We start from the raw sequence: 19616 nt of genomic DNA, 5'->3' as shown, positions 1-19616 counted from the left end.
AAACGCCGTAAAGTATACAAATTCTTAGCCAGTTTCAAATTGGGAATTTACGTAAATACTTCCGCCTGTTCTTCCGTCCGTCTGTCTGTTGGAGCAACTTTGCAGTATTAGTGGTAAATATTCTCCCGTTGGCGAAAATGACGAGATCGTCTACAAATTTGCAAAACAATTTGGAATTGATCTAAAGTTTTCAAAAAACACGCCTACAACGCCCACATCCTTAAGCGACAAAAACGTTAATTTTGAAACTAGAGGAAATCTGCTGCGCCCACTCCATATTATAAAGTATAAAAATTTTATTCTTCTACTTTGTAATGGATTTTTTGTGTACGCGACCTAGCTCTTGATCGGTAGAGCGGCTGCACTCGGCCCGTGATTCCGCATCACAAAAAAAAACGTTAACTACTAATAAAACCACAATAACTGATAAAAAAAAAAAATAAATAAATAAAAAAAAGGTCTTCTACTCATATTATACAATTAGGTCGTCTGTCCTGTACGTCATCTGTTGGTCTTTTCTTCTTCGTCCATCTGTATCTGTCTAATGTCCCCCTACCTTTCCTCACGCGCTCACCCTCATCGCGCTCCAGCCAATGCGGTAGAACGATCACCTTAGCCACTCATCGCGGCTCCTCTATAAAGAGAAAACAAAAAAAATAAATACCTGACTGTTGTATGAAGCAGCAGGTCGAACAGCAAAATTGCTGTTGTTGTTGCTCCCAATGGGCTGTCTCGGGATGAGATGTAGACACCAATTGAGCTTTCCTTATTTTAAGCAGCCCCAGCCCTTAACGCCTTTTATCCTAACCCAAAGAACCGCCACAACTTCCTTATCCTCTCTCCGATCAGCAATTTTTACAGTGGTAGCGACGACAAATGGTGTGGTCGTAAGCAATTGTTTCATTAAATATCTTTACCACGTTTTCCAACCTCTCCTTTAAAACTATTCCGTAGGTAACCCGAATTCTTTTTTCTTTCTTAACACGTTTGCTTAAAAATTAATTCAATAACAGTTTCATCAAAGTCGTAAATTTTCTAGTCTACATCACGTTAAATATATTAATGTGTTGGAAATCTTTCACTTCGGCATTTCTTGATCTACTTCATAGGCAGTTTTACTGATACCTTGTTTCCTTTTCACATTAGACCTTCTAGCGCCAGTAGTGATAAAAAACACAAATATTTTATTTTCACTGTTCATCGTTTTATTATAAATTTCATGTTGTTCATTGTTTTATTATAAATTTTGACAATTTTACAAGGCAACTTTCCTAGATTTATCCACATTAGAACTTAGGAAACCTCTTTTATTTTATTTAGTATATATATATATACAAGCTCACTTATTGCTGTTTGTTGGAAATCAGTTTACACATACTTAACTCGTTCACATGTCTATATATACATATATATTAGTTATCTATTTCTTTCACCATGTACATCGGTAATTTATTTGATGGCTGGACAATAAAAAGGTCATCTAATTTTTGCATCTATTCCCACACATACACACATATCATCCTCTTTGATATTTCTTGCCAAGCATTTTAAACGAAAACGGCACCTTCACTCGAAAAGGTATGCATTACAACCGTTTGCGAATTGCGAAACCAAACGCACAATGTTCAGCTCACAATTCCGATATTTGTTAGCTTTGCATTTGTTTATTTAATGTTAAATTCAGAAAACTTAAAATTTATTAGTTTTACATTTGTTTACTCAATATAAAATTCGCAATTCCAACCTTTACCAATTTTTTTATTCGTTTATTCTTGTTAAATGCACAATTCTAACATTTATTAGTTTCTCATTCGTTTATTTAATGTAAGATTCGCAATCCTACGCTTTAGTAATTTTTTTTTCATTCGTTTATTTCTTCATTTAAACAATAAAAAGGAGGAAAAGTAAAGCAGTAGAAAAACTTTGAAACTTTCCTCTTTTAAAAGCTTTCTTTAGCGCACGCCGCTACTTTTCAACGTCACACATAAAGAGTAATCTTCAACGACCAAAACTTTTCACTTCCACACCGATTGAAGAGCAAAAACAAACGACTCTCTTGCGATCAAACTCTTTGCACTCTTTCCTCTCTTAACTTTCAACCCTCACAAACTACTTAGGGCTTACCTAGTTCTCCCTTCCCGTTTCTCTTTCTTTCTCTTTCTTTCCTTTTTCTCTCTTTTTTCTTCTTTAAACTTGACGAAACACGCACATGAATACGCAGAGGTCAACTGAAAGTCACACGGCATTTGAAGTTTTTTTTCTTTTTTTTCACTTTTGCCCCTGTTTTTTTCTTTCACTGTCCATGCATTTTAATGTCAAGTGTTTGCATGTCCTAAGACCTATTCTTCAACCTAATAAACTGTCCTCTGCATAGCTATATGTTCCGTTTTGTACCTAATGGAAAGGAAGTACTTTTTACAACACATTTTTCTTTGTAGTTTTGTAATATAACCAATTTCGTATATTTTTTTAATATTTTTGTGAATAATTTTATGCTTGTTACTTTTTGACGGTGGTTGTTTTTACTTTTTGGCTAATTGTTGCTTATCCATATTTTGATGCTTAACGTAATTATTTATATGAAAACTTTGCTTATATTTGTGGTAATATCTGTGCATGCCTAACAAGCGCACTACAATCTTCTTTTTTTTCTTTATTTCTGCAATGCTAACACAACACTCACATGATGCTACTCGTTTGACTTTTCTTGCACGCCTCCTCGATTAGCAAATCAATCAATCAAAAAAGCCCTAATATCCTCGTATGATTTTCTTTTTTTTTCTTTTTGCGTTGGCTACCTAGCGCTAGCCGCTACTTTGCAAAAGAACAAACCGCAAATTCTCACGATGTCGTATCACGGCATGCCGTTATTGTGACCCTTGCGGTAAAAGCAGATTGACAAACATATACTGTAGTGCGATCGCATATGGTTATATGCATCCACTTTGAAGTGTGATGGAATTATGCAAATTCAGCTAAAAGAAAAATAAAAATTATGTCCCACTTCACCTGGCTGAGTATTGCATTTCGTAATGTAATACGATGCCAGGCGCCCCATTTAAGGCAATTATTATTTTGTTGATGTTATTATAATTTAGTGTAGTAACTTATGTATAAGTAGCCTTATAAAAATTAATTAAAGGGAATTAGCTAAATGCAACTCAAACAAGCGTATCAATCCGTTAGTATAATAAAAGGCGTTCCATCCGCCTAGAATCATAGATAGGGACTGCCTCATGCCGAACTCAATTGGCATTTTCAAGAGGCAGATTGACTTGGCGCATTGAAGCCGTGCAGTTTAGGAAATATTCTACAACTCCAACATAACATTATACCGACAGCACTAGGTCATACTTGGAGATGCATGAAGAATCTTTCCACAATAAATTATTTGTACACACCAACCAACGTTTTCAAATTTACCACAATACGCATCACCTTGATCCTAAAAAAAATGAAAAAAACTTTACAATAATGAGAGGGCATGGCTGATTTTTTCTACTTCCAGAATAAAAGTGGAAATTTGTATGTTGCATGTGCCGTACTTTATGAGCAAGAAGCGGATGTATAGAAAGTAATCCCTGGTAGCTGAATTTGAAAGGAGAAACTGAAATGAAAGAGAGAAATGATTTTATATTATATAGAAAATAATCCCTGGTAGTTGATTTCGGAAGGAGAAACGGCTGTAGAATGTGTAGAAAACAATCCCTGGTAGTTGAATTCGAAAGGAGAAACAGCTAAACAAACGGTATTAAAGACCCTAAGAGAGAATAAAAGAAGTGAAATGATAACATTTACTGAAATTTGTACGAGAGATATGTTTGAGCTACATACATTTTTACTAATGTCGTAATATTTGTACCATTGCAAATTCAAGCCCGCTCATTTAATTACTCTCAGATACTTCCAAATTCAGAATCGCCATTATAATCAAACAAGTGCAAATTCAGGCTCGCTCATTTTTTTTCTACTGGATCTTTGGTCTATTTATCAGCGTTAGTCTTGTCCTCTGAACAACGACCCACCCATCTGATGGTGCAGTGCATAGCTTCTTCTACCCTTATAATAAATAATAAAAAAGGTATTATTATAATAAAGCTAATAATTCCAACATTATTACGAAAAAAAAAATCATGGTTTATATGTTAAACAGGAAATTCAGGTCCCAGATCTGCTAAAGTGAGAAATTGAGAACCCATTTTTTTAAATTGGACGACCCTTAATGGAACAAAATGGAACAAAAACAACAGATTTAGTTTAGTCAATTAATTAATTTTATACCTTGAAATATTAAAAATATTCAATTCGCTTCTGTAAAAGTACTCAAATTAATTACTTTATAATCTCTTCACTGCTAGTGATTTGCAGACTTTCAATCGAGAATTTTTTAAAATTAACTATCTAATATTAATAATAGAACTTTAGTTACAATACTTACTGAGATGAAGATATATTCGTTATTCACACATAGCTGTTGTCCTTGCAAATCGCATAAATCTATTTTTGCATTTCATACAGAACTTGAAATATCTGGAAAAGACATTATTATTCACCTGAGTAATGCAAACCTAACTATCGAGTTAGCGTTTCGCGGATTCAAATTCCAATTGTAATAGAGTTTTCTTTGGTCGTAACAATAGTAGGCTCTCGGTCAAGGTAAGGGCGTAACATATCGATTGGTCACATGCCTATTAGGCTGCGACCACCACCTTCATATCCACTTTTTGACAGTCACCGTCTTACGCACTGAACAGCGCGCATCCCTAAGGGATCCGATAGATGATTATGAGACATATATTACTTTTAATAAATTGTAAATGTCTTCTTGCCTATTGACAGAAGTAAGGTTAAGGCAATTAAAATTCCAAATAACGCCTTGCAGGTCTCAGGGATCCTTGATAGTATCCGCATGGTCTCTTCCGATATCATTTTATTCGCTTACACATTACTATAAGGTTTTTATGCTTGAATCTGTTAATATATCTTGGAATAAGTTGTCTGCATTGGTTCGCTTTGAAGATCCTATTTCTTTCTTACCAACTTTTGAGCGTAGCTACAACAAAGCTATATCTTCCCTTTCCATTAGGGTAAACTTTTTATGGGTAAATATTTATAAACAATTCGGTTAATGAAACTAATAAAACTTTGACGATTTCCGCAAAAAGTCGCGGTGATGTGTAAAAAAGATCAAATCTGAAGGCAAAATTCTTTGTTTGAGCGTCAACAAGGTTAGAGTTAATTTCGGAATTCCAACGGTTTGTAGAGTGACGCCAAGTTCCATTATCCTTCCTACTTGTATTCCAAGCCTTTCTTATTAAACTTTTTGCTACCCGTTAGTAAAAATATTTTAGTGGAAAGGGATTCGTCTTTACATTTCAACAAATTTAAAAAAAAATACAATAGCTTGATTGGGCACACACATTTAAGTAGATCTATCTATTGTGTTGTAAATGCTTTCAAGCTTGGCTTTCTCGCCAAGTATTGCGTATATATTCCAAATCTAGCTTTTTTCTGCTTTGAAGTGTTCTAAAAGACCAAGTTTTTTCTTTTTGCAATGAATTTGCGTTTTATTAAGTAGTTTTTCAGTAAACAAATTCATCACTGACTTGTAGAGAAAGCGCGACCATCATCGAAGTTCTATTTTAGCTCGTTTTCATTTTTTTACTTTTCAGCAAATTGAAATTTCCGTAACTGTCCGTTAAGAATGGTATATAGAAAGCGCTCCTTTCTTTAATATATGTATGCTTTTTGATATGTACACACACTTATATGTAAGCAACGTGCATCATAAGTGCTTCGTCAGAATGAGCAAACCTCCATCAACACATTGTTTTTTTCTTTAATTCATTTAATTCAACGGAAATAGACAAACAACTCGTACTCGCAGCTCAAATTGGAATTATTTTTCATCTTTTTTTTAATTTTTCTTTTTCAAAAAACTGATTAAATTTCTCGCGATCACAAGCATTGAGAAGACTTTGCTATTCAAACTTTAAACTTTACGTTGATATTCTAGATAATTTCGCATCGCTAATTGAATCTCTAACCCATTCAACTGAAATTGACTGAATTGGCTATAAGCACATTAAGCGCTCAAGTGCTCAACGGAAAATAGGTTAGATGGCACTAAAACTGAAAAATTTTGGATTAACGTAAACATTGTCTCTTCACAAATTTTAAAAACAACTTATTTTCGTTTACAGTGTACGTGTCGTCTTTCTCGATATCTTCGTAACAACGATCTGAAGCCTTTCCTAAGAAGAATGTAGAAAGTTAGACTTGTTAAAAAAAGCCTATAAAGAGCCACTTACTTTCTGTTTCTGGCGTAGAATCGTATGACATTTTAGAATTCAAAAAATGCTTATCATGCAACAATGAACATGTATTCATATTCTCATTGCCATCAATAGCGGCCTTGAATTTATCCTCCAAATTTGATTTCGCCTGTTCTTTAAATTCACGGACGCTTTGGTTTCTACCGTATTATAAATAAAGAACTCCGTTCCAAATTTTTTAATGTTCTCTCAGGACTGCTAAAAGGCGTTGTAGAAAAGTCCTCAAATATTATGTCTACTATTGTCTTATTGTTCTGGTCACCACAAGCTCTTTCTGGTGCGTATATATTGTTTACTTCTTTGCTTGATTCGATGTTTTCATCCATTTTCAAAACTGATTTGTAATCCAAAAAAAAGCAAACTTATCAATAAGTGAATAAAAGATTTTAAAAAAAATTGTTTTCTTACTTGACAGTTGAACACAATTTTTACAATTCTTGTTCTTGCTCGCATAATCTTTACATAACCAAAATGGCAATGAACATTGTATGATCCAGATAATGGCTTCCGACAGTGCCGGCTTTAATTTGTACCATTAATGTCTTCAATCGATAGAATATACGCTGATAAACGTCAACTGTTATCGTCCCGCATAACGATATTAATGGATAAACGGCAAACAGGAAACGCTCTTCCTTATGCGGTTGAGAAATAAACACCAGCAGCCACAAATAATACGGGGCCAGTGTAATATAACGGGGAAAGTTTATATAGATTTCGTTTTCGCCGGAACAACAATGAAATCGATAACCAACAAACTCTAAATCAAACTATGGAATAAAGTTTGAATACAGCTCACGAGCGTGCCAAGGAATTGAAAAAAGCTTTTAGGTAAGCGAAATACTCGATATATAAAATCCCGATCTTGTCAATTTTTAAAAGTGTTGTTTCTTTGTGGTAGTGCTTCATCTGCTATTTTAGTAAAACCATGGGAAAATGTGGGCTTTGTTAAGGGCGTACCTCAAAGTAGTAATCTTAGTAACAACGAACAACATGTGCAGCAACGTTACAGTAGCCAACAATCGCAGCCATCGCCTTCGCTAGATATTCCTTTAGTTCCACGCCATGAAATATCACGTTCAAATCCTATTGAATTGCGCTTAAGTGGTGCTGATGGTGACAACAATGGTTTTCTTGCTTCTTGATGCTTATCAAGAAACGAATAGTATTACCAATAACAACAACAACAACATTTATCAACATTTAGGTGCTCATAACAGTAAATCAGTTAATGAAATCAATTTGGCAGAAATGCGAAATGCGTTAGACCGAGGTATGTTGAGAACAGATTTGCCTTCAAAATATGGCAACCGCGTTAACACGTTAAACCTTTGCCATGAAGAAATTATTCATCTCATAAAGTGTAAGGTTTTCTGTTAAAACGCATTTACATTTAAATGAGACTGAAAAATTATTTTCTTAAAGACTATTTTGTATACAGACATGTGTTAAGATATGGTTTTTTCTCCTTCTTTTACGAGGTACCATGGCAGTCCCCTTATCAGAAAAGGATAATTTGGGAGGAAGTGCTGAAATAATGTTTCCCCCAACAACTGCAACTTCCAATGAAAATCTTCTAGATATATTCAATGGTAATTCAAGCCAATTATATAAATTTAATAATTCACCCGATGATTTATATAAACAGGCTACCACAATATCGGCTAATGGCGCGTTGGTTCCACCGCCTTATCGTGATCCTCCACCGCCGCGCAACAGCCCTTTGCAACTTAATCAACAGTCACACCCACAAAACTTAACAGCACATTTAACACCAATACCACCGAAAGTAATTTATCTCCGTCTATGGGCGTTATGACGACTAAGGATGTGCAAACCTCTTCTAGTGAAGGAGATTATGATATAGTAGATTCTTCCCCTTTAAGCAATTTAGTTATACCCTCGAACATGGATGAAAGTGAAAGCATTTTCCAGGCCACGCAATATCGCTAAATTTTTGCTTTTAATACGACGCCGAAATACTCTATTTGGAAATTAAAGATCACGACCAAACGCAGGAATTGGAGGCTATATCTAGAGAAATTACCTTAGTCGATCAGTTATTCAGACAGAGTAGCGAGCAGGTATTTTAGTATTTGAATAACGATTTTCCGACTTTTTAATCGTCAAATGTATCGAACACTAACGATATTTACTTGACAAGAAGACGATGATATTTTTTAAATTATTCCAATATTAACGTCATTGGTTTCATAGCACTAGACTTTAGGCCAATGATTTGCATTCGTGGTCTATGTAACACTATAATAATAACAACATTTTTGTTCTTTACAATCACATTTTCAGCTTCAAACTCTGCAATACGTTGAAGAGGAAAATGAATTAGTCAAGCAACAAGAAAAGACATTGAAATCGGAAATTGTTCTCTTGCGCTCCAAATTAGCTAATTGTGAAACAGAATTGTTACAGTGCAAAAATAAAATACGCCTTTTAATGGATGACATCGAAATTGAACAACGATCAAATTGCAATGAAAATAAACGGTAATCAAAAGCTAACTAAAACTTTTTTTCGATATATATATATAATTATCGGTTAGGTTTTTTATTTATTATCGTATATTTTATTTTTTATTCATGTTATTATTAATGCGTTTTCTTACTTTGTTTTTATTTCTCCAATTTTTTAAACATTTACAGGCAAATTGTTGAACGTGATTTGCTTATGGGAATGGAGCGTATTTAAAGTGAAATCGATCAGGCCATTCATAATACCGATACATCGAATAATACCGCTGAAAATTTGAAAAGGAAATTGCACTAATTGAAAACGCTATAGCCGAAAAAAAGAGACAAGTAAGGACTACGTTAAAAAAGTTCTCTTAAACTGCATACACACCATACTGGATTGATTGTTCACTTCCTGAGCAATTTGTTATTAAACATACAAATAAAATATAGTGTTGTTTCGTTATCGTACCCATCGCTGAAGGATATGAGATATACTCATTTCATCGATACGTTTGTGACACACAGAAGGAAAGCTCAGGAACCCCTAAAGTAAATATATTCTCGATCAGCAGCAAATTCTAAACCGATTTAAGAATATTCTTCCGTTTGTCTATGTAATGTCCTGTGGTAAACAGTCCCCCAGGTGGCAGAAACGATGCTATCGGCTTCAAATTCGACAGAAACATTGGCAATTCTTACATAGGAGGGTGACATTGAAAATGGGGTGAATCGGCCAAAGGCCACGACCACAGTGAAACTTAACTACTACCTTTGTTTTCTGTTCGTTATTTATCAACTGTAAGAGATGCAATGATACAAATTTGCAAATAAATCTTAAAAAAAAATTTATTTATTAATTATATAACCATTCTGCATATTTTTTAAAATTATTTAATATTTTTTCCCATAGTAAAGAAAAGTTTTATTTCAATTCTTAATAAGGATTATTTTATTTTATAATTGTATTATTATTTCTTGTATAATTGTATTAATCATCACTAATAGTTATGATAAGTAAAATTGTATGATACCTTTTAGGTGGAACACCAGGTTAACGAAATGAAGGAGGTAAATTTGCAAAGTTTAGGAGTGATACTCCTTGGGAGGAAATCAAACATTTCTTGGAAGCCGTCGAATTATTGGTTCGCCGCGACAGTTGGAAAATGCAGCACCAACCAGCAAAAATCCTCACGGTGTGTGGGTATAATTTACATTTAAGTACTTCGATACTCTTTCATTCAAAATGACATAGTATACGTGATTGAATACTTTTGAAACTCAAACGAACTTATATGATGGGAACAAGCATTGAAAAAAAAAAATATAGAAGCTGTTAAGAAATTAACTCACACATATCGATGATAATAATAAAAAAATTTTAGTAATCAAGTGAATGTTATTAAAGAGGCAATACTAATAAAGACATATTTACTCTTCTCAAACAACAACAATCTACAATGTATTATAAGACACATTCTACACATTTAAAAGATTAATTCTAGAGCATTCCGTTTTTTTAAATTCTTAAATTTGTTATTAAAGTGCAAATTTTTTTTTGTTTTTAGAGGAAACGTTTTATTGACTTAAATTGTAAATTAACGGTAATTTTTTTTTAATATTTTAAGAGAATGCAACCTTTAAAAGCAATAAAAAGTAAAGATTTTACGCACAAGTATAAAAATTAATTAAATGTTGGATTGAAACCGAGTTTTTATTATAAAAAAAATGTTTCCTATGCGAAGTCATTGGTCGACATCTATTTTATTTATAATTTCGTTAATATTAAATATCGTTGACATGAATCACCTTTACAAAATTAACTTTGGAGCGCATAACATGAAATTTACGCATATTTTCTAACTGCTCTTTGCTCATATCCTGACCATGTTTTCGCTTAATATGCACCTTTAGTCTGTGAAAAAGAATATTAAATATGAAGTACGTTTATTTTTTTAATTTGACTAAGAAATTACTAACTTTGCTTTAGCCGGATATCCTTGCTGACAAAATTCACATTCAAAGGGCATCATATTGTGATGCATGATTTCGTAAAGAGTTAGACGACGTGAAATATTTTCCACAATCAGTGTAGTCGCAGCTAAATCGCACGCTATAATGTTTAATTCTTTTGTGCGTATTCAAATGACACATTTGTGCATATTTTGCCCACATAAATCGCTGACATAAGGAAATTTGTGGCCTAAAAAGTGTATTTTAACATGAAGAAATCACATAAACAGAAATTATTTATTTTTGTAATAGAATTGTAATATATAATCTTATATATATAAGTGTATAAAAATAGAGCATTTATCTCCCCTTGAACGTCGCCTGTTTAGTTTTATTCAATTTTTAGAGACCTGACGTTCGATTTTCGCATAATTTTGGACATTTTGTGTTCATTCTTCGCATATATTCGTACAAGTGGTTTTATATAATATATAATCTTATATATATAAATGTATAAAAAAGGAGCATTTATCTCCCCTTGAATGTCTCCTGACTAGTTTTATTCAATTTTTAGAGACCTGGTTTTATAACCAAAATCATAGGCGTTAATAAAGATAAAAGCTAAAATTATACAATTATAAATTTTATCATTAGCTGTCTTAAGTAATTAAAGATTTGAAAGTCGAAATGGCGTTTTAAATATTTACCTGGTCCCCGTAGTTGTGGTTTTTACCACGTCATCCAATTGCATAATAATATTAGGCCCGATTACATTTTGAATTTGAATGGAATGTTCCGGTGTTAACACGCACTCAGAATTATCGAATGGAGAACGAAAATTCTGAGTTTGGCTGAACGTTTTCATCGATTTCAGCCAATTTCAAAAGTGAAACCATTTGAAAGCCTTCAGAAGCCGTAGAGCTCTAAGCCAAGCTATAAAGTTATGTAAACCGCCTGCTTTTTCCAATACCAGGACGCAAACCCAAATGATAAGTATAACTGAGCAACATTTTACAGTTTAAATCTACTAACTGATCAGGCAAGACAATTTTCAAAGTCCCAATGGTGCCAACGGGCATGAAACTGGTGTTTTAACATCGCTATGCCACGAAGACATTATAGCAGCTCTCGCTTTTGAAAGTGAGCATTCGGTTACAATTTTATACGTCAGCGGCGGTACTTTTTCTGCACTCATTGCATTTCCGACAGTTTTACTTACACAGTATTGTTTTTTACTTTTCACTTTGCTGGATCAATGTAAAGATCCTATTAATAAGAGAATCTAGAGCGTACGCTTATTCCCGACAATATTTAATTGCATCTGTTTTTCATTCAAATTCGTTATAAACTATAAATAAATCAAAAAACCTTGTATCGATTTATTTCCATGCCGACTATGTCTTCCATTTTGCTACTCTTTTAAAAATTTTTTAGGTTCTATGCACTACGCAGTGATGTGAAAATCAAGTCGGTGAAAATAAAAAAAATATTTTATTTGTATATAGCAAACTTAAAAGTTTGCTTATAATCAAAGTTATAACTATCTAAACTTGGAGATAAGCAATGGCTGAGTCCTTGAGTAAAACATATGGAATACATTTTAAACAACATTTGCTAATGTAGTGCTTTTTCAGGTTCAGAGGTCAAAGCAAACGAAGCAGTAATTATTCAATTATTACACCTCCCGAAGGTGAAGGCGGCCTTGGATTGTATCAACCATATTACGTATCAACCTCAAACTTTTGAAAAAATTTAAAAGCTTGTTCTTTCCTTTATCCTTCAATTTTGCTCTTAAATCTAGTTCTAAAGTTCGAAAACTCTGAAAATCGCTTATATTTCAACTTCTCTCTTTACAATAATTTAGATATATTTGCAATTTTCCAAATTTTACTCGGCCGTGTTAATCCACAATTTAGTCAAAACGTAAAGAAAGTTTTTATCCAGCAACCATATGCTTTTGAATCCCGGCAATGAGAGATTCGACTATAACTGGATATTGGTTGGATTGATAATCGGAGCTTTAAATTTTCATTTTCGCACTTTTAACAGATGGAAAAGTAAAAGCCACTTAAGCAGATCCTAAATAAAGCACCTTTACTGACGATGCGATTTGGAATTTTACCTAAAAAATGCAAATTAATTACAAAAGAATAGTATCAGAAAACGTATAACATATCTTTCAAATCCATAAAGAACTTTAACATTTGGTTATTGCTTTTTCCGCTAAATAATATTTTGCCAGTATACAATTCACATATTGTTCAACCAGCCGACCACATATCTACACCATAGTCGTAAAATAAACCCAAAATAAATTCAGGCGCGCAATAGAATCTAGATATTAAGTAAAGAGTAGTTTTGTTGTCATTTACGATTGAAGCAGAACCAAAATCGCACAATTTCAAGATCAAATTACTCTGACTAACTAAAATGTTGTTTTTTTGTTCTTGTTTTTATTTGTCATAATATGTACGCACCATTATTATGTTTTTCCAAGCGCATCATCGGGAGAATGTTAACAAAATCATCAAATCCTAATAAAGTGCCCACCTACCATTCGTAAGCCTACACATTTATGCACCAATTAAAAAGTCATAGAATCGAGTCAAATTGGCAAATTGTCATATTGTCATGTGCCTGCGCCTGGTAGGGCTTTCGGGCCCACGACATCTGCCGCTCCCAACACGACCTGGAGTTGCTTCTGCTTGCGAGCTTCGTTTATCATTGGTACGTTTAGAACTTTACGTTGCGATTGGTAATAAAATGAGTTAAAAATATCAAAAGAAAACATCAAAAAGAAAGCCAATGAAAACAAAAAAAAATTCGACGTAATCGGTTGGCTCAAATTAAGCCTAGAGAGGGATGTAATATATTTCTTTAAAGGTCTCTAGCACCTACAAATGTTCTTGAAAATCTTCTAATAGTATTAGTCTCGCTTTTCTCTTAAATTAAGGATATAAGAATTTCTAAGAGTTTACCGCAAACGTGATGTCACAATGTGTTTTTGCATAGTTTAATTGCACTGCGGAAATAACTTTTATCTTAACTCTTCCAATTTCTTCTCTGGATTGCCTAAGCTAACAAATAATTTTTAAACTTGTTAAGAAACTGTCTTGGCGAACCGGTTTTTTTGATCCGTATAATCGGTTTTTGAGCCGGTTATCCGAAGTTGGGAACCAATTTTTTTCATTGGATTACTTTTAAGTACTAAAGGAAATAGCATTTAACTCGTTTAACAATTCCCGCAAGTTTCATTATGTAGACCGATCTTTTGAAAGAATACAACAAATATATTAATCTCGTATTTGTTCTTCACCAAAATACGAAATCTTTCTCTTGTAAAGAAACTTTTGCACAAATTCTTTTTTTTTTCATGTGAGTGGAATTTAGGATTAAAGACGTTAACTAGCTCATATTTTTTTACTTTAACAAGCTCTGCTCGCATAATCACGATAATAAAGTTGAACGACTAAGTACAAAAAAAAGAAACCCGCGAGAGCTTCTAGCCATTCACCTTGACATTTACCTATGACTTATATAAAATCGAAGCCTTTGAAGAAAATTTCAACAAATTTCTAAAAAAATTTCGAAATTGAAAAGGAACCCTTTCTAAGTAATTTTTTCCTTATCCCCGAGGATTCGTAAAACAATAAAATAAATGTGACAAAGTCTAGTTGGAATGCAGCACATTTCGCTAATTTAACCGTTTCCTTTATTGTGTTAACTACTTACGGTTTTAATTTGTCTCATAGAAGTGGGACTATAAGCAAACGTAAAAACGTAAAAGACCGAACATATTATTTTGGGGAAAAAGAAATCCATTATTTTTATATGAACTTCAGGACTTTATATAACATGCTTCGGATTGTCCGATTTGGATCAAATATGCATCGTTTTGTTGTATGATTTGTTGCCATTTTAAAGGTAACTTCAAAATGCCTCTCTCATAGAAGTCCTGGTCTCTATTTGCAAAAAATTCTAGTAGTCGATTTTCACAATCCTCCCTAGATTCCAATTTTTTATCATTAAAGAAATTTTGCAATGCAAGAAAAAGATGATAATCGCTTGGTGCCAAGTCCGGACTGTAAGGCGGATGCATTAAAACTTCCCAACCAAGCTCCCGAAGTTTCTGGCGAGTCACTGTAGATGTGTGTGGCCTAGCGTTGTCCTGGTGGAACACACCTCTCCTGTTGGCCAATTCAGTCCGTTTCTGGTCAATCGCTATCTTCAAACAGTCGAGTTGTTGACAGTAGAGATCAGAATTTAGCGTTTGGCCATATGGAAGCAACTCATAATAAATAATCCCCTTCCAGTCCCACCAAATGCATAGCAAAACCTTCCTGGTCCTTTGAGGTGCTTCACCGCTCTTTGACCACGATCGTTTTCGCACAGGGTTATCGTATGTGATCCATTTCTCATCTCCAGTCACCATCCGTTTAAGAAATGGGTCTATCTCATTCCGTTTGGCCAAGGCTTAGCAGATGGAAATTCGATCCATCATGTTTTTTTCTGTTAATTGGTGTGACACCCAAACATCGAGCTTCTTTTTGAATCCAGCTTTGTGTAAATGGTTTAAAACTGTTTTATGGTCGATTTTTAGCTCCTTGGCGATGTTACGACTGCTAACATGCCGGTCAACTTCGATCATTTCTCCGATTTTATCGACATTTTCGACGATCGGCCTGTGCGAGGTGCATCTTTAACATCAAAAATTCCTGAACGGAATCTACGGAACCAAAATTGCACATAATTGGCTGTTACAGTATCGGAACCATAAACACCATTCACAATTTTAGCCGCATGGCTTGTATTTTCGCCTTTGTCAAAGAAAAACTGTAAAATGTATCGAATTTTCTCTTTGTTCACTTCCATTTTTAACACGCTGTAACTCGCAACTGAATGCACCAAACAAAAAACAGCAAAAGAATTTTGTTTACTGCGAAATGTCACCTTTCCAACGAGCATAAATCTGAAATTGTTTGATCGATACTTTGCGAGAAATCTATCAGTGCAGCCATCTACCGAAAAAATAATGGATTTGTTTTTCCCCAAACTAATATATATAGAGATACCTTCGAATTTATGGATTTGCCATAAGATATGTCGTAAAGGTTGTAGTACTTTTAAAATACATAGACGCTGTCAAGAATATACATATGTGTTCCCGATTAGTCTAAGGGGGATTGTTATGTTTCCACAGTGTGACGCTTTGCTGTAAACATAGAGTTAAAAGACAATGGGAAAAATGGATGTGCGCTATCCGTTTACAACGAGACAAAAAAAACGTAGAAAGTAAACGTTGACGCTAAATTCCCCAATTAACGACGACCACTTCAATCCATAGTAAAGAAAATGTTTGTTTTCCAAATGGCAAGCAAATAAATGAAAATTTCTTTAATTTTCGTTAATTTTTAGACCAAATATTAAAATGTAAAATTGAATTAAAAAAAAAACACTTTTTCACTTCTTACCTCATTTATTGATTTACACTCCATCTTTTGCCTAAAAAAGCTGTATCACTAGTGGACGATAGATCGAACGTCTAAATATGCTCTATTGCTGGTGGTCGATATTGAAATGATCGAACGTATGGGAAAAATGCGCGTTTGCGCCTGCAAACTTTCCATAAATTAGCAAAAACCGTTATGATTTTTCATTGTATATGTGAAAATGAAAAAACATTAGCACAATTGAAAAGGGTTGCCATCCCAAATACTTCTATTGACAGTGGTACGGAGATGAAACAAAATGTGAAAATGAAAAAATTTGTGCTTATTTTAATTTTTTTTTCTTTTTTAGGATACTCATTTCTCAGGAGTACCGACATCTGTTCAGGAACTTATTGATAAAGGCTATATACGCTGGCGAAATATCAATGAATTCATAGATAAATCGAAATCGGTCGTAGAGCTTTATCGTGCCTATTGCAACTTTGATACAAGACCCCGAATACGACGATAAGTAAACACAATCAGGATCTCCTATTATTGGGGCTAATTTAAATGAAAAAAGTTATCGAGACGTTTTTGAATTCAAAAAAAGGCTTTCGTTGCTTTTACACAATAATATGAAGTAATATGAAGTAGTATTTATTTCTTTGGACTAGTACGAGTACGCCTTAAGCCCGATAGCCGCCACTTCTTTTGTAGGTTTACCGTTATTACTGTATCGGGATCTTTTCCATTTCCATTTCCTGAAGGGGAAATTTCCTATTGATTGGTGTACTTGTTTCAACATAATTTTTAAGAAACTCCCCTAATTCAGGTGTCGTCGTCTCGGTTTATAATAAATTTCTATTGGGTGTCTCACAGAGCTCATTGGGTGGCCTAAAATTCTATTTTGGGTTTAATAACGAGCGCTTTTAACGAAGCAGCATTGGAACACTTAAAATCGAATGCCCGGTTTGTTTGGATTCATCATTAAGAGCTAACAATGTATCATCGGTCTGTTGACATAAAAATTGCTTTGAATCATCTTGAGGAAGAACGCATTGATTTAATACAATATTAGCATAATCGCTTCCCATCTCTCCACTCCTTCATCGTTTTCAACTTTTATATTCGATTTCTACAATTTGCACGTCTTTGCCTACCTACCGTAACATCCAGTATCCAGTATCCGCACAGTAAAACAAAAAAGAATTTTCATATTTTGTTTATGAACAGCTGTCGCATGTATAAAAAATCGGCGCTTTAGAGAAAATAGCGTATATGTTCTCAATAATTTGTAAAAATGCCAACCATCTGAGAATAAGATTTCTCAGACTATACATGGCCTCCGGATTAGGTCGCTATATCCGTGATCAACTAAATTGCAGTCACATGACGGAGGAGAAGCACGACTTCCGCAAAGAGGTGATGGGTGAGACGATGGCGAAAGACCCCGTAGACACCATCATCCTAACCAACGAACACATCAAGCCGGCGGTCCCAAAACCAACAGTAAACAATGCTTTCGACGCTGCGTATGAAATTTTTTATGCTGTGATGTGCAAGTATATGCTCGAGGCAGATGTAGGGAAACGCATATTGGCTACAGCCAATCATATCGGATGGATCATGCGTCCGGCAGGATGCAGCGATAAAATTTACTCGGTTTCATCCTGACTATGCTGCTAAAAACGAAAAACTGCAGAGAGTCCATTGACAAGAACGTGTCCGCACACAAGTAAATATTATTGTAGACAATATTATCACGACAAACCGAGACTACGACACCAGGATAAGGGGAGTTTGTTAAAAATGATGTTGAAACAAGTACACCAGGCGTCAGTAGGAAATTGCAAGTTCAGGAAATTGAAAAAGATAACGAAGCAGTATTAATGGCAAACCGACCAAAGAGGTGGCGGCTATCGGGCTTAAGACGTACTGGTACTAGTCCAAAGAAATAAATACTACTTCATATTACATTGTGTAAAAGCAACGGAAGCCTTTTTTGAATTCAAAAACGTCTCGATATCTTTTTTCATTTAAATTAGTTTTGCTATTTTTTCGCATTTCATTTAATTAATGACATTTGGATGTATTTTACTTATCCTTGGTTTCTTGTATCTTTTTGCTTTCGTACGCTTTTTTCTTATTTAATGATTTTCTTATTATACTATTATATATGTATATATATACTATTATACTATTTTATATTACATTGTATAAATTACATACAGGTAGTTTGAATAAATTTGAAACCCTTTATTTAATTGTATGAAAAAACAGTAACTAGTTTATATATAATTTTTGCTTAAATAAAATTGAAATAGCAAGATTTTACTTGTATAATAAAAAAACGAGTATAATCTCTTTTTTTTTTCAGCCATTTTTACCAAAAGATTTCAGATTAGTTCATCCTTTGTAGCACGCATTAAAATATTGTATGCCGTTTATACATTGAAATGCTTTTGGGCATATGTGCCCTTAGCCTGCCGCCAATAACAGGAGATCCTGATTGTGTTTACTTATCGTCGTATTCGGGGTCTTGTATCAAAGTTGCAATAGGCACGATAAAGCTCTACGACCGATTTCGATTTATCTATGAATTCATTGATATTTCGCCAGCGTATATAGCCTTTATCAATAAGTTCCTGAACAGATGTCGGTACTCCTGAGAAATGAGTATCCTAAAAAAGAAAAAAAAATTAAAATAAGCACAAATTTTTTCATTTTCACATTTTGTTTCATCTCCGTACCACTGTCAATAGAAGTATTTGGGAAGACAGCCCTTTTCAATTGTGCTATTTTATTGTAATAACTATGTGTTTTCATATACACAATGAAAGCTGATAACGGTTTCTGCAAATTAACAAAAATTTTGCAGACGTGCATTTCTTTCTCTCTTTCATGCAATCGGTCATTTCAATTCTTTTTTATACATTTATATATTACAAGCACTTTGTACGAATATAAGTGGTAAGAATTAACAGAAAATTTTTCAAAATAGGGGAAAATCGAATGCCACGCTTATAAAAATTGTATAAAACTATTCAGGAGACGTACAGGATGTGGTATAGCACGCTACATTCGTGAGCAGCTGCAATGCGAGGAATGTTTACAAGAATTCACGCTCAACCAAGACGCCTTCTGCTATTTGAAACAAGGTCGCAAGGTTGCCAGAAATAAGCTGAATAGCTTAACATGGACCTCAAAATATCTAAAACCAGCCTTTCCAACAGAAGATGCCCATGAAGCTTTTCGAAGAGGGTACGAAATCTTCTACGCGACCATGAGACAGTTGAGAACTATAGACACACTGATTTTTGTAAAGCTTTAGACTTAGTTAACCATAACTTATTGATCTTCACACTCCAGCCCTCCTTCTTTCCTTCCTACTTATCGGCTTTCTCCTGCATAAGATAGACGCTTTTGAT

At 34.1% G+C, this 19616-nt stretch overlaps 2 pseudogenes; one reads left to right on the top strand and one right to left on the bottom strand.

Moving 5' to 3' along the window:
• Positions 1–7821: 7821 nt before the first annotated feature.
• On the top strand, positions 7822–10153 carry LOC119639010 (annotated as a pseudogene).
• A 1162-nt stretch (positions 10154–11315) lies between these two features.
• On the bottom strand, positions 11316–11951 carry LOC119639009 (annotated as a pseudogene).
• Between the last annotated feature and the right edge of the window lie 7665 nt (positions 11952–19616).

Source organism: Glossina fuscipes, unplaced genomic scaffold, assembly GCF_014805625.2.
Source record: "Glossina fuscipes isolate IAEA_lab_2018 unplaced genomic scaffold, Yale_Gfus_2 111, whole genome shotgun sequence".
In the NCBI taxonomy this organism is placed as follows: domain Eukaryota; kingdom Metazoa; phylum Arthropoda; class Insecta; order Diptera; family Glossinidae; genus Glossina; species Glossina fuscipes.
This window is presented reverse-complemented; position numbering and strand designations above follow the sequence as displayed.